Source organism: Lepidochelys kempii, chromosome 6 (genome assembly GCF_965140265.1).
Source record: "Lepidochelys kempii isolate rLepKem1 chromosome 6, rLepKem1.hap2, whole genome shotgun sequence".
Lineage (NCBI taxonomy): Eukaryota > Metazoa > Chordata > Testudines > Cheloniidae > Lepidochelys > Lepidochelys kempii.
This window is the reverse complement of record NC_133261.1, coordinates 10,585,021-10,599,800: the sequence shown is the minus strand read 5'-3', so window position 1 is coordinate 10,599,800 and position 14,780 is coordinate 10,585,021. Positions and strand designations below refer to the sequence as shown.

At 54.5% G+C, this 14,780-nt stretch overlaps 1 protein-coding gene and 1 long non-coding RNA gene across 2 annotated transcripts in view; one reads left to right on the top strand and one right to left on the bottom strand.

Moving 5' to 3' along the window:
* The window catches only part of LOC140913644 (uncharacterized), a 90,721-nt gene that overhangs the window by 49,105 nt on the left and 26,836 nt on the right, over positions 1–14,780 (bottom strand). The window lies entirely within an intron of this gene.
* LOC140913702 (uncharacterized) lies at positions 4,072–6,236 on the top strand. The gene is made up of 4 exons (XR_012159643.1): positions 4,072–4,191; positions 5,122–5,670; positions 5,829–5,908; positions 6,197–6,236. It is a non-coding gene; the product is annotated as an uncharacterized lncRNA (long non-coding RNA).

The following is a 14,780-nucleotide window of genomic DNA, read 5'->3' as shown; positions in this document are numbered from 1 at the left end:
CGATTTTCCCCTGTCTGGGGTAGCCCCAGATCCCATGGTTGAGGGTGCTCCCTCTTTTTGCAGGCTCTGCACAAGACCTATTCGTAGAGCCTGGACACCATGTTCAGGGGCCTGCTGACAGAGACCCCCACCACGGACAAGCTGCAGCACCTCTTGGAGGTGAGCAGAATGGGAGGGTCTGGGGCAAAATTTCCCCTGAACCCTGTGGGAGGGCTGCAAAGGAGAGACTAGAAGAGCCATGTTTCCATTGTGTCCTCCCAGCTTGGACCCTGCCGGCCGCACGTTCCCAGAGCCGTCGGTGCAGAGGGAAGGAGCTGGGACTGTCAGCCAGAGCTCTGCATGGTTGCATTAAGCACTAACAGTGAGCACCAGAGGCTGAAACCTGTGAGATATAGGACATGGGCCTCAGTTCCCGGAGGGATTGTCCTCATGGCCGCTCCATCTATCCTACCAAGGCCTCTGCACCTGGGGTCAGGGGCCCAGGGCATGTGCCTTGATCCTGATGTGCTGTTCATGGATCAGGGGTTCAGAGCAAATAGACCAGCCCCAAGGCCGAACATTGTCCCAGCCTGGAGAGACAATCACAGCTTGTGCCCAATAAGATGTGGGCAGTATCATGAACCCCCTTTTCAAGCTCTGCAAGCAGGGGTCAGCTATTCCCCCCTGAGCACAAGGTCTCAGCCGCTTGGGGATGGGGAGAGGCTCGTTTGTAGAGCATGCACGCCTGCGTGCTGACTCTCCCCTGCCTCCTTCTCCTGCAGCACGTCCATTTCTGGCTCCACTCCAGAAAGACCCAGGACAGAGCTAGGGCCATATGGAGCAGGGCTGCCCTACTCCGATTCGTCACTACCCTCCCCGGATTTGATGTAAGTGACCTTTGACCCCAGCATCTGCATAGGCAGGGCTGGCTCTGAAAGGCTGTGGGATGAAATTCTGCAGGGGTTGTAAATAGAGAGGGCCCCCGTGGGAAGGCAGAGTCAGAACTGAGCCTCAAATATATTTGAGTCAAGTTCCTCATGGATGGGAGCAGAGCTCTGGCCCAGGGGAGCTGGAGAGCTGAAGGGAGACTGTTGATGGATTCCCCTTTCCTCCTCCTTCCACCAGAGCTCCTCTGACTTCCCCAAGGCGGGCGACTTTGTGCTGCAGCTGGGTCTCTACATATCGGACCCAGCCGACGACATCAGCCGGCAAGCCAGGGACGGGGTTTATTGGCTGTACAGCCTCCTGCTGCAGAAGAGGGGTAAGAAACCCAGCTGGACAATGGGATGCCATAGAAGCGAACCCCTTGGAGACTAGCTCCAGCTGGCCATTGGGACGCCGATACGACTAAGGGCTCTCGTTTTAGACCAACTCCAGAAGGACAGAGGGACCCCAATAGAAACAAGGCCCCTGCTTTGGGGGCACCCCACTTGCTGGGCAATGGGACCCTACAGAAAGAAGCCCCCTCCTCTGAGACCGACCCCAGCTTAGGTGATGATTCACACTCATCTCCCTAATTCAGGGAGAGGGGAAGAGAAATAAATTGCCAGGAAATTGGCTGCTTTATCTCAGAGCCCAGCTCTGTTCCCCACCCCACGGTAATCAGCCCACCCACGGGGCTGCCAACTGGTGAGGGGTCAGGAATGGAGCTATGAGACACATGGAGGGAAAGAGCCCATCATGAGGGCAGGGGCAGGGACCACAGGGGATGGACACAAAACTTGAATGCATCCGATGAAGTGAGCTGGAGCAAATAAATAATGTAAATAAATTTGTTCGTCTCTAAGGTGCCCCAAGTACTCCTTTTCTTTTTGCAAAACTTGTCCGATGTCACCAGCTGGGTAGCTAGGGTCAGATCCTGACTTCAGTGGAGGGGGCGGGGGGATTTCTCAGTATTAGACGCCACCATTAACAGGCGCCCACTCCCAGAGCACAATGACCGTGAGGGTCACATGATTACTGTGATGAATGAGACAAATTCCGCTTCAGGTACTAAACCGCCTGGTGGGGAACCTGCGAGTCCACTGGGCCATGGGTGCCACAAGGATCCCGGCCAGTGTTCACCCAGCAAAGGGAACCGAAGGAAACAGGCATGGAAACCGGAGGCCAAACCTCCCCAATGGGTGTGTCTTTCTCCCCCCAGGGCTGAACATCCAAGAGGCGAGCGAGCTGTGGTGTTGGGACGGGCTCCCGGACTCCGAGTGCCTGGGCTACAGGAACATGGCCAGGGTGGGGGAGGTAAGGACTCTCCGCCGGTGCATGGCAGCAGCTCAGGTGTGGAGCTGTCTCCCCCTGCAGTGAGTGTGTCATGGATACAGGGCTAGAGCCTGCTACTTATTTCCAGCTGACAGCGTTCGGCTGCGAGAGGCTGAGGATCCTGGCTTGGAGCCTTGTAAAGGCCCCGGCTTGTGTGTGTTGCATGGATCCATGGCTATGTGGCATAAAAGGGATCCCCTTGGAGGTTGCGTTAATGGAGAAGTGTATCTCCAGGGATCCGGCTCCGCTCACTGTCCCCCCGAGTGACACCCTGGTGTCAGTGAGTTGGGAAGCTCACACCAGCTAGTGCCGGACCAGATCCTCATTGGATTCCCTGCACCCCCTGGAAGCACAGGTAGGGTGTGGGGTTTGCCCAGCACCATGGTGAGTCCAGGAGCAGAACCTGCCGCTACCCTGGGCATTGGGTGAGGGACACCGAGCTCCTTTCCTGGGCGGAGTCACTGCACTGTATGTGAGGCTCGTGGGATTGTCAGTGGGGTGAGGAGTGGGAACGGAAGCAGATCGAAAAGGCTCCTAACCTCTAGCAGGTGAGCTGCGGGAGATAGCGCTGCTGGGAGCAGTAGGGGACCTTTGTTGTCTTTGTGAGCTGGGTTCCAGAGCGCGCAGACACGTTCCCAGCCTGTCATGGCACCTGCGGTGAATCCGGCTCCAGAAAGAGCAATTCGAGACCTCAGTGCCTGCAATCTCTAACTGAAGGGGGTTCCTTGGTCCATGGGACTCCAAAGGTTGGCTGCCCCAGGACTCGTATCCCCCTGGTGAGATGCTAGAGGGATTTGGAGCTTGGTTCTGGGCAATTGCCAAGGGCTCTGGTCCTCTTTGTTTTAGATCTTCGGACACGTCTTCTCTGGAGGCCAAAGAAGAACTTTCCTCCAGGCGGAGCTTCTGACCATACACGATCCCCTGATCCATGTCAGCCAGGCTGGGCTGGTGCTCACATATTCCATCCTGGGAGAAGCCAGCCAGCTGATAGGGGACGAGGTAATCAAAGAAGGATCAACTGGGGAGGGATCCCCAGGTCCTCTCACCTCCGGGCCATAGAAAGTCACTCCCAACCCATCCCCATCGCTGACCAGGGAGCAAGGAGACGATGAACCCAAGGAGGTGCCATTGGTAGGTGCCAGCTTGTCCCTTGAGCAGCTCAAAGCAGAGGAGACCCAGCTCTCCAGTAAGGCTATTTCCTAACAGGCGTCACATCAACATGACACGCTGCCATGCTCATGCTAGGGACTGCCAACTTCCCTAGCCACCTCTGTGAGCCTTTCATCCCCGTCCGGGGCTCAGGACGGTTCCTAGTGCTCTGGTATCATGTTATCCCAGCCACCACCTGCTCTGGGAGAACTGGAGGAATCAGTCAGCAGAGGCTGCTCAAGTGCCTCATTCCCCAGAGCTACTGTCCATGGCGTCACCTTAAGGACGGGGAGGGTCCCTTGGGGAAAGGTGTCCACTTCTTCTCACCCCACGGCACTTCTGCCCAAACCCTCCCAACCCCTCATCTGAAGGGGGCGAGGGTGGCTGAGGGATTCTGGGGAGCGCAGCTGAATCCCTAGCTGGGTGGGGAGGGAGAACAGCTCTCACGGCGGGATTGAGAGGAAGGGGGCAGGAGTTCATTTCACAATGGTGGGAGTGGGGTTGGAGGTCACTAGAGAGGAGACAAGATTTCATCTCGGTGGATGGGTGGGGGAATCCGTCCCTCGGACGTGGGGAGGGTTGGGGTGGAAATTTTGCTGGCTCCCAGTGCCGTTAATGCCCTTCGTTGCCATGGGTGTCCGAGTCTCTGACTGATCCTTGTTCTCTTGCAACAGGAGGACGTGACAGCGACGATCTACATCTGGTGCTTGCGACAGGTGCCCAAAGCGCTGCAGGGGCTGTGCTCAGTGGGACAGCCTTGAAGGGCCCCCCCTTCGCATGCTCAGAAGCTCCCACTCCCTGCGGCAGGTACTGCTCTTTCTCGCTGGGCCTGGGGGAGACGGGCTGGGGGAGAGTCCATAGAGCCCACAGCACTGAGAGAAACCCAGGCCGAGCACCTCGCTCTCACCACCCTTCCCCACCCCGACCCCTGGAACTGGGGCCAGGCCAGATACAGTCCCTGCCCCCATGCCCAGAGGCCAGTTTCAGAAGCATCAGGGACTGGCAAGAAATGAGAGCATCCGCAGAGCCAGGGTTTATCGAAAAGTAGCCATTGCAGTCTGGGAAGGGTGGCCCGACTTGGAGCCCCTCTCATGTCATCACTGCTTAGACCTCCCCATGGCCCGTGTCACCCCGACGCAGTGAATGTCTGACCACCTGGTATCTGAACCCTTCCCAGCCAGTAATGAAACTTCCCGCTAGCACCCTGGGGCAGGGAAGGATCCTCCCCATCTGGCAGGTGGGGACTGAGACACAGAGGAAGAGCTGTGATCCTGGTCACACAATCCTGGGAGTAGATCTGGGAACTGGACGGGGTCCCAGGCCTTTCCCCCAGTGGCACCTTCGCTTTCTGCCCTTTATTCTCCCCTCCTGCTAGGGGGTCTGTGAGTGTGAAATGAACAGGAGGGTGATGGGGTCCTGACACATAGCCTGGGTGGGAGCTCCCCTTGGCTTGGAGCCCACCGTCAGTGACATCTTTGTCATCCTGCTCTCCTTCTTTTATTCCTAGGATGGGAGTCCCTCAATGAGGGGTCTCCAGGACTCCAGGTGGGCAGTGCCTAGGAGTACCAATAAATCATCCTGGTTCCCGCCTGCATGCCCCACCCGGCCCTGCCCTGCCCTCCAGTTCCTCGCTATTGACTCTGGCTTGACTCTGGGGTTATGACTTTGCCATGACCCTTATTGGCTCCAGATGTTGGCTACCCATCCTGATGCCATATTCTCCTTGCCCTTCTCTAGCCTCGCTCTAGGCCCTCCACCGACCCACTCCAGCATTGCCTCCTCCTCCTGATCTTCCCCAAGCCCTCCGATGTTGACTACCCGGCTTTGACCTTCGGCCTGTATCCGCACTCTGGCTTGACAATGACATCGATTTGGCTGATCTTTGGTCCCTGCCTACCCGGCTACGACCTCTGGCATGGACTTGGACTCTGGCTCTGATTCTGCTTTGTCGATGGACTCTGACCTCGCTTTTGACCCTGGTGCGTCCCTGGACCTTGATTCTAGCACCACTCTCAGCCTAGACACAATCCTGCACTTCCCTGCGCTCCAAACACTGGGCCTAATTCTCAGATGTAGCATGTGACATCAGGTGATACAACTTCTGGCAGAAAAGCAGGCTCTCCACAAGTAAGTGGCCCGTATGCAACAAGGGACGCATCACACAACAAGGTGTGAACCAGGGCCTCACTACATCAGCCTGGCCTGGGGATACCCCTACTGGAGCTGTGCACTGGAAATGACTGAAAATATCGGGGTTCCTTTAACCAGCTTCCGCCCCTGGAAGGAGTAAGTTTGATGGATGGGAGGAATGGGGGCCCAGCTGGTTGGGGTGGGGGTGACACTGGCTGTTTCTGCAGAGCACTTTGGCCTCCTCCCTGGGAAGCGCCTGTGGGTCTGCGGGGCCTGAATCTCACGTGCGGTTTTGTCTCCTTGGGGTCTCTCAGGATGTGATTGAAAATCTCCCCATGGAGTCCGAGCCAACCTCCATCGTCTCCAGCTCCATGGCCGCAGTTTGCAGCCTCAGGTACCAGGACCCTCCCTTCCAGCTACCCTAACCCTGGTGCTGATCGGGCCAGAGCTGGGAGTCACAGATCCTCCCCGGCCTGCGTTACCCCAAGCTCTGGCTGTTCACATCCCCCAGCAGAGGAGGTGGGAACGTCCCCTCTTTCCTGGCTGGGGGGTGATTTCACTCCAGTAACGTTCGAGTGGCCGTAGGGAGGGGATCACTGCAGGGGAGGGGGGTCGTGTCCATGGCAGTGCCAGCACCCCTCTTGTCCTGCAAGGTGTAACACGGGCTCCTCTCTCCCGCCAGCAAACTGAAGCCACCACTTGCCCTGGAGCTGGAATCCTGCCTCCTGCGGGCTGTACAATACACCATCTTCACCATAGGCATGGGGCAGGACACCACCCACTTCCGGTAGGTCCTGATCCTACTTCTCTGTCCCAGGAGCAAGAGCGGCCTCTGGTCCCTGCTCCCTCGGTTTGATGGAGCTGCTGAGAATAGGGGAGGGGTGAGCAGAGCTGGGAACAGGCCCAGGAGGCGCGGGGAAGGGGGGCGGACACAAACTGTCAGGGAGGGCCCCTTCCCTCCAGAGGGGATTGCGTTAGCCCTTGTGGCTGATCCCAGACTTCCCTCTTCTCCTCACTCTCTGCTCTGCTGCCCGGACTCTCCCACCCGGGGATCCTACCTCCCACCCATTCCGGTTTGGCTGCTCCATACTCTGCTGGGTACCAGGCTCTGCACAGAGAACAGCTAAGGGCAAGGATTGAGGAGCCAGCAGGCATCCGGCCATGAACTCTTGCCCAGTGTCCCTGCAGTGATGTGAATGGGAGAGGCCAGGAGGTTCCTTTTGGCTCTTGCCAGGGCTCCCCGGAGAAACCCCACCCCGATTGTCCCCTCTCTGGGGTAGCCCCAGATCCCATGGTTGAGGGTGCTCCCTCTTTTTGCAGGCTCTGCACAAGACCTATTCGCAGAGCCTGGACACCATGCTCGGGGGCCTGCTGACAGAGACCCCCACCACGGACAAGCTGCAGCACCTCTTGGAGGAGAGCAGAATGGGAGGGTCTGGGGCGAAATTTCCCCTGAACCCCGTGGGAGGACTGCAAAGGAGAGACTAGAAGAGCCATGTTTCCATTGTGTCCTCCCAGCTTGGACCCTGCCGACCACACGTTCCCAGAGCCGTCGGTGCAGAGGGAAGGAGCTGGGACTGTCAGCCAGAGCTCTGCACGGTTGCATTAAGCACTAACAGTGAGCACCAGAGGCTGAAACCTGTGAGATATAGGACATGGGCCTCAGTTCCCGGAGGGATTGTTCTCACGGCCGCTCCATCTATCCTACCAAGGCCTCTGCACCTGGGGTCAGGGGCCCAGGGCATGTGCCTTGATCCTGATGTGCTGTTCATGGATCAGGGGTTCAGAGCAAATAGACCAGCCCCAAGGCCGAACATTGTCCCAGCCTGGAGAGACAATGACAGCTTGTGCCCAGCAAGATGTGGGCAGTATCATGAACTACCTTTTCAAGCTCTGCAAGCAGGGGTCAGCTATTCCGCCCTGAGCACAAGGTCTCAGCCGCTTGGGGATGGGGAGAGGCTCGTTTGTAGAGCATGCACGCCTGCGTGCTGACTCTCTCCTGCCTCCTTCTCCTGCAGCACGTCCATTTCTGGCTCCACTCCAGAAAGACCCAGGAGAGAGCTAGGGCCATATGGAGCAGGGCTGCCCTACTCCGATTCGTCACTACCCTCCCCGGATTTGATGTAAGTGACCTTTGACCCCAGCATCTGCATAGACAGGGCTGCCTCTGAAAGGCTGTGGGATGAACCTCTGCAGGGGTTGTAAATAGAGAGGGCCCCCGTGGGAAGGCAGAGTCAGAACTGAGCCTCAAATATATTTGAGTCAAGTTCCTCATGGATGGGAGCAGAGCTCTGGCCCAGGGGAGCTGGAGAGCTGAAGGGAGACTGTTGATGGATTCCCCTTTCCTCCTCCTTCCACCAGAGCTCCTCTGACTTCCCCAAGGCGGGCGACTTTGTGCTGCAGCTGGGTCTCTACATATCGGACCCAGCCGACAACATCAGCCGGCAAGCCAGGGATGGGGTTTATTGGCTGTACAGCCTCCTGCTGCAGAAGAGGGGTAAGAAACCCAGCTGGACAATGGGATGCCATAGAAGCGAGCCCCTTGGAGACTAGCTCCAGCTGGCCATTGGGACGCCGATACGACTAAGGGCTCTCGTTTTAGACCAACTCCAGAAGGACAGAGGGACCCCAATAGAAACAAGGCCCCTGCTTTGGGGGCCCCCCACTTGCTGGGCAATGGGACCCTACAAAAAGAAGCCCCCTCCTCTGAGACCAACCCCAGCTTAGATGATGATTCACACACATGTCCCTAATTCAGGGAGAGGGGAAGAGAAATAAATTGCCAGGAAATTGGCTGCTTTATCTCAGAGCCCAGCTCTGTTCCCCACCCCAGGGAAATCAGCCCACCCACGGGGCTGCCAATTGGTGAGGGGTCAGGAATGGAGATATGAGACACATGGAGGGACAAAACCCATCATGAGGGCAGGGGCAGGGACCACAGGGGATGGACACAAAACTTGAATGCATCCAATGAAGTGAGCTGGAGCAAATAAATAACGTAAATAAATTTGTTCGTCTCTAAGGTGCCCCAAGTACTCCTTTTCTTTTTGCAAAACTTGTCCGATGTCACCAGCTGGGTAGCTAGGGTCAGATCCTGACTTCAGTGGAGGGGGCGGGGGGATTTCTCAGTATTAGACGCCACCATTAACAGGCGCCCACTCCCAGAGCACAATGACCGTAAGGGTCACATGATTACTGTGATGAATAATGCTCCGCTCACTGTTCCCCCGACTGACACCCTGGTGTTTGAGAGAGGAGCCAGTGGGTCAGTGTGTTGGGAAGCTCACACCAGCTAGTGCCGGACCAGATCCTCATTGGATTCCCTGCACCCCCTGGAAGCACAGGCAGGGTGTGGGGTTTGCCCAGTACCGTGGTGAGTCCAGGAGCAGAACCTGCCGCTACCCTGGGCATTGGGTGAGGGACACCGAGCTCCTTTCCTGGGCGGAGTCACTGCAGTGTATGTGAGGATCGTGGGATTGTCAGTGGGGTGAGGAGCGGGAACGGAAGTAGATCTAAAAGGCCCGCTCTCACCACCCTGCCCCACCCCGACCCCTGGAACTGGGGCCAGGCCAGATACAGTCCCTGCCCCCATGCCCAGAGGTCAGTTTCAGAAGCATCAGGGGCTGGCAAGAAATGAGAGCATCCGCAGAGCCAGGGTTTATCATCAGTAGCCATTGCAGTCCGGGAGGGGTGGCCCGACTTGGAGCCCCTCTCATGTCATCACTGCTTGTGATGGGGGGAGGGGCCATAGAGCCCACAGCACTGAGCCAATAAGGGTGATTGCAACTTTTTGCAGAAAACCGGGCTCTCCTCAAGTAAGTGGCCCGTATGCAACAAAGGACACATCACACAACAAGGTGTGAACCAGGGCCTCACTACATGAGCCTGGCCCGGGGATGCCCCTTCTGGAGCTGTGCAATGGAAATGACTGAAAATGTCGGGGTTCCTTTAACTAGCCTCCGCCCCTGGACCTACTCCACTGTTCTTGACTCGGACACCCGGCATTCCTGATAAAAGCCAGGGTTACATGGATACCTTTGAAAGAAATGTGGATTCGTTGCCGCTGCACCGGGGCTATGACTGCCCTCTTAACCTACAACCTTGGTTGAAAGTTGCCTTCGGCTGTATTTACACATTGTCAGAACAAGAATTTGTGGCTCTCCCTGCGTACAGACATGAAAACCAGTCCAAAGGCTTTCTTAGCTACCAAGCTTTTCCCACGGGTGCTCAGGCCCTTTTTGGGAAGAAGAAATGTGGGACTCTACTACGCTTCTGGTTAGACAATCGGCCCCTGAACAAAGTGCTAGTTTGGAACCATAACCCCCAGCTGTGAATCCCACAATTGTTGGCTCACAGGAAATCTGCAAAAGTTTTCATCAAACTGGATCTGCAAGGATTTATAATCTAACACTCATTTGGGCAGGGGACAAATGGAAGTCAGATTTCAAAACACGCTCTGGACATTTTAACTGTCTGGTATGCTATTTGGGCTCACTAGCGGTCCTCTGTCCTTGCAACACTTCCTCAGTTATGTATTTGGGGCCATTGTGGATCCATACAGTGTCATCTCTTCAGGTGACAGACTTCTCTTTTTGGAGAACCCAGAGCAGCACGTGAACCACATCCGAACCTGGAGAGGTTTGGGCAGCATGCTCTGTACACAGAATTGGAAAAGTGAACCTCCAGCCAACTCTCCACAGAATTTTTGGGGTACAGCCTCTCCCTGGAAGGTGTCACGATTGATCCAAAGAAGGGGGAAGCCATTCACAACTGGGAGGAAGTTTGAAGTCCTCAAGAAGAGCAGTGCTTCCTCAGCTTCACAAGTTTTACCACGGCTTCAGCCCAGGGTTCTCAGAGCCGGTAACCCCCAGGAGAGCTCTCCTCCTCAAGACGGCCACGTTCGTGTGGTCGCCCAAGGCCCAACAAGCCCTCACACAGCTCAGAACTGCCTGCACGACTGCCCCTGTTCTCACATGCAGCATTCATCGTGGAAGTAGACGCATCTACTATGACCATCAGGGCCCACTTAGTTTGGTGGTGCCAGAAGTGGGCTGAAATTCAGACTCACGTGACTTCTGCCCTTGCACCAATGCACCACGCACCAAACTTCTTGGCATTTCAGGCCTCTGGAGACTTTGTCCCAGCCATGGGCAGCCATTGCCAGGAATTTCACTGTTGAACTCCCTGAATCAAATGGCCACAGGGTGGAACTGACTCTCATAGATCACCTGACCAAGATGGCGCACTTCATACCTTGGGCTGAGAGGACAGATTAACTCTGAATTCCCAAACCCAAAATGCCGATGACACCTTTATTTTGATTACTATAGATTCCTCCCCGATTCCATGCCACACAACCAATGGCGTCTCCATACTTCCTGGCCATCAACCTGGTTCAACGAATCCACCACATTCAAGAAGAAAGAAGGGAGCCTCTTGAAGACACTAGGAAGGACTTCAGATAATATGTGGATTGCTGATTTCAAGAGGGGCTAGTCTTTTCAGTAGGGGAGCAAACTCTGGGTCCCTTCCCTCACTCTGACACAATCTGTGCCCAGAATATCTGAGCCCCTCACAGACAATGGGACTGTCCTCCACTCTCCTCCTTGTTGGGGGGACTTGTACCCCCATTTTACAGACAGGGATTGAAGGTGAGGAAGTGATCTCTCCAAGGTCATGTCTGGAAATGTGGGGGAGAGCTGGGAACTGGACTGGCTTCTACAGGAGTGCCCTCCCCACAGGGGCAACTTCACTTTCTGCCCTTCGTTCTCTCCTCCCCTCTTGGCCCGTCTTCGAAGGGGGCTCTGAATGGGAAATGAGCAGCAGATTCCTCCCCCCCTCTGTCTTCCAGCCTCTGGGATCTGTCCACCTCACCTACAGCAATGCAGCCTGCAGCTGGCCCGGCTTGGGGACCCATGACCTCATCCTGTGAAATCGAGAAGTACTGGCTCTCAGGGATGCTTAGATGGAAAACCACTCACCCCACACAGAGGTAGGAATCACCCATTCCCAGGTTGCCCTGAGGAGCCATGATTCCTCCAGGAGCTGGGGAAGGGCACAGTGATCAGTTTGTCAAAGGTAGGGGAGGATTGTGTAAGGAGAGGGTCTACGAGAGGAGGAGCGTGAGCTAGGCTCTGTATTTGGACTTGGCTGGGCTCAAGAGAAGGGACAGGGGCTGTTAGAGGACAATGGTGAGGTACAAGGGGTGTCGGAGATGGGGGCAAGGCCTGAAAAGTTCAACTACTTTAGATCAATAGTACCAGAGAATCACCGGTTGAGGTGACTGAAAGCTCTGAAGTAGGGCAGCCAAAATCATCCTCCTCAGATGGGAACGTACCAAAAGTCGGCAGAAGCTCAGCCTCTGAGGTGAACGTTGTGGCTCAAACCTCTCTCTGCTCTGTACCGCACAGGATTCCAGTTGGCTGTTCCAATCCAGGATGAAAGCTATGCCACTGATGTCTCACAGCACCTGGGCGGTGAAGTGCCACTTAAACCCGCTGTGATGTACAGACCTTGCCCTAGCTGTCTGCCCCGGGCTGAATTTCACCCATTCAGAGTGTAAGGAAATAATTGGCTGAAGGCCTTTTTCTTTTTGGATGTCTGTCTAGTGGGAAAGAACTATGGGGATTTTTAACCTGTATTGCTCCCGGGACTGGTGCTTCAATGTTACAAAGAAGTGCTGATGCACTGGTGGATTTTTCCCCCTTTTAATCTACTCTCGTCTTCTCTTTTAACAGGTATTCTAAGGGCACCCCATGCTTCATGCAGGCATTCTTGGGCGTGCAAATTGCATCAGACCAGTACAGGAATAAATAATAGTGAATGAAATATGCAGACACTAAAGTTCTGCAGCCAAATTCTCAGAAACTTTCCTCTTCAATGTAGGATCAGGATTTTGTATTTAATTGATTTTTTTAAAGTGCTAAGCAGGTGCTACACTGTAATGAGAGGAAACAGAAGCGAAAAACTAAAAGAATGTTACTTAAACCAATGAACTGATGCAGAGAGTGGAAACACAGCAAAGCAAACAAATGAATACTGTGAGTAAATAACCTGAAAGCAAATGGGGAAGAAAACCTCATCTGGGTAATTGTGGCTCTTGGGGATAAAGATCAAGTTCCTGGTACCTAGTCTGGCTTGGAGCATCCCTTATCCCCTGGATCCCAGATCTGGGATACAGATGTCATTCTCTGTGTGGTGTCCATATTTTATTCCTAGGAAAAGGATCCCCAAACAAGGTGTAAAGATCCTGGACTCAATTGCCTGCAAGAAGCGTCAGCCACCTTCACAGGTAGAAATCACTGTCTTTCCTACAATGCCACTAGTGCCCTTTCTGCTCTCCAGGCCTGCTCCCTGCAGCAGGACAGAGACACCCCTTAACTCCCCGAGTCCTGATTTCCTGCCATTCAAGGGGCTGGGGGCTTGCATTGCCCCCACCCCTGCCATCAGATACTTTTCCTTTGGGAATCTCCCTAGAGCAGGGGAGAAAACTGTTCTTTTAGAACCAGTCTGCCCAGTAAATCCACCCACACTGACCTCATCTGAGCTGCTTTGTGTATCCAAGATTAGCAGTATCTTTGGAAAACCCTTCGCGAACAGGGGTGTGAGGTGAAGCAGGGGATACGGGAGCTCCAGCAGATTCCCCTGAAGAACACCACCCTGCCTTTCTCTGGTCAGGCTAAGTCTCGCCATCCATTGTGGAGGTGAAGACCAGATGGGAGCTGCTGGATTGATCTTGATGTGCCATGTCCTTGTGTGGATGAAGGTCCTACATCTCAGAGATGGCCAGCAGCAGATGTTCCACGTGTCCAGGAATAGGCTAAACAACCTACACTGATAGGTAAGTAAAATCATGGCCACATGTAGACATCACAGGAATTGTTGGGGATTGAACCAGGGCCCTTCAGCACAAGCCCCTCTCACTCAGTGTCAACCAGTCCTGCTCCACCCACTAGACCACGCCCCCTTCCAGAGCCGCAGAACCCAGGAGCCTTGATTCTGAGACTCATGCCTCACATCACAAGGCCAAACCTCCTCCCATTAAGGGAGCTATAGAAGAGACCGTCTGCAAGAATCATAGAATCATAGAATATCAGGGTTGGAAGGGACCTCAGGAGGTCATCTAGTCCAACCCCCTGCTCAAAGCAGGACCAATCCCCAATTAAATCATCCCAGCCAGGGCTTTGTCAAGCCTGACCTTAAAAACTTCTAAGGAAGGAGATTCTACCACCTCCCTAGGTAACGCATTCCAGTGTTTCACCACCCTCCTAGTGAAAAAGTTTTTCCTAATATCCAACCTAAACCTCCCCCACTGCAACTTGAGACCATTACTCCTAGTCCTGTCCTCTTCTACCACTGAGAATAGTCTAGAACCATCCTCTCTGGAACCACCTCTCAGGTAGTTGAAAGCAGCTATCAAATCCCCCCTCATTCTTCTCTTCTGCAGACTAAACAATCCCAGTTCCCTCAGCCTCTCCTCATAAGTCATGTGTTCCAGACCCCTAATCATTTTTGTTGCCCTTCGCTGGACTCTCTCCAATTTATCCACATCCTTCTTGTAGTGTGGGGCCCAAAACTGGACACAGTACTCCAGATGAGGCCTCACCAATGTCGAATAGAGGGGGACGATCACGTCCCTTGATCTGCTCGCTATGCCCCTACTTATACATCCCAAAATGCCATTGGCCTTCTTGGCAACAAGGGCACACTGCTGACTCATATCCAGCTTCTCGTCCACTGTCACCCCTAGGTCCTTTTCCGCAGAACTGCTGCCTAGCCGTTCAGTCCCTAGTCTGTAGCTGTACATTGGGTTCTTCCGTCCTAAGTGCAGGACCCTGCACTTATCCTTATTGAACCTCATCAGATTTCTTTTGGCCCCATGCTCTAATTGTCTAGGTCCCTCTGTATCCTATCCCTGCCCTCCAGCGTATCAACCACTCCTCCCAGTTTAGTATCATCCGCAAATTTGCTGAGAGTGCAATCCACACCATCCTCCAGATCATTTATGAAGATATTGAACAAAACCGGCCCCAGGACCGACCCCTGGGGCACTCCACTTGACACCGGCTGCCAACTAGACATGGAGCCATTGATCACTACCCGTTGAGCCCAACAATCTAGCCAACTTTCTACCCACCTTATAGTGCATTCATCCAGCCCGTACTTCTTTAACTTGCTGACAAGAATACTGTGGGAGACCGTATCAAAAGCTTTGCTAAAATCAAGAAACAATACATCCACTGCTTTCCCTTCATCCACAGAACCAG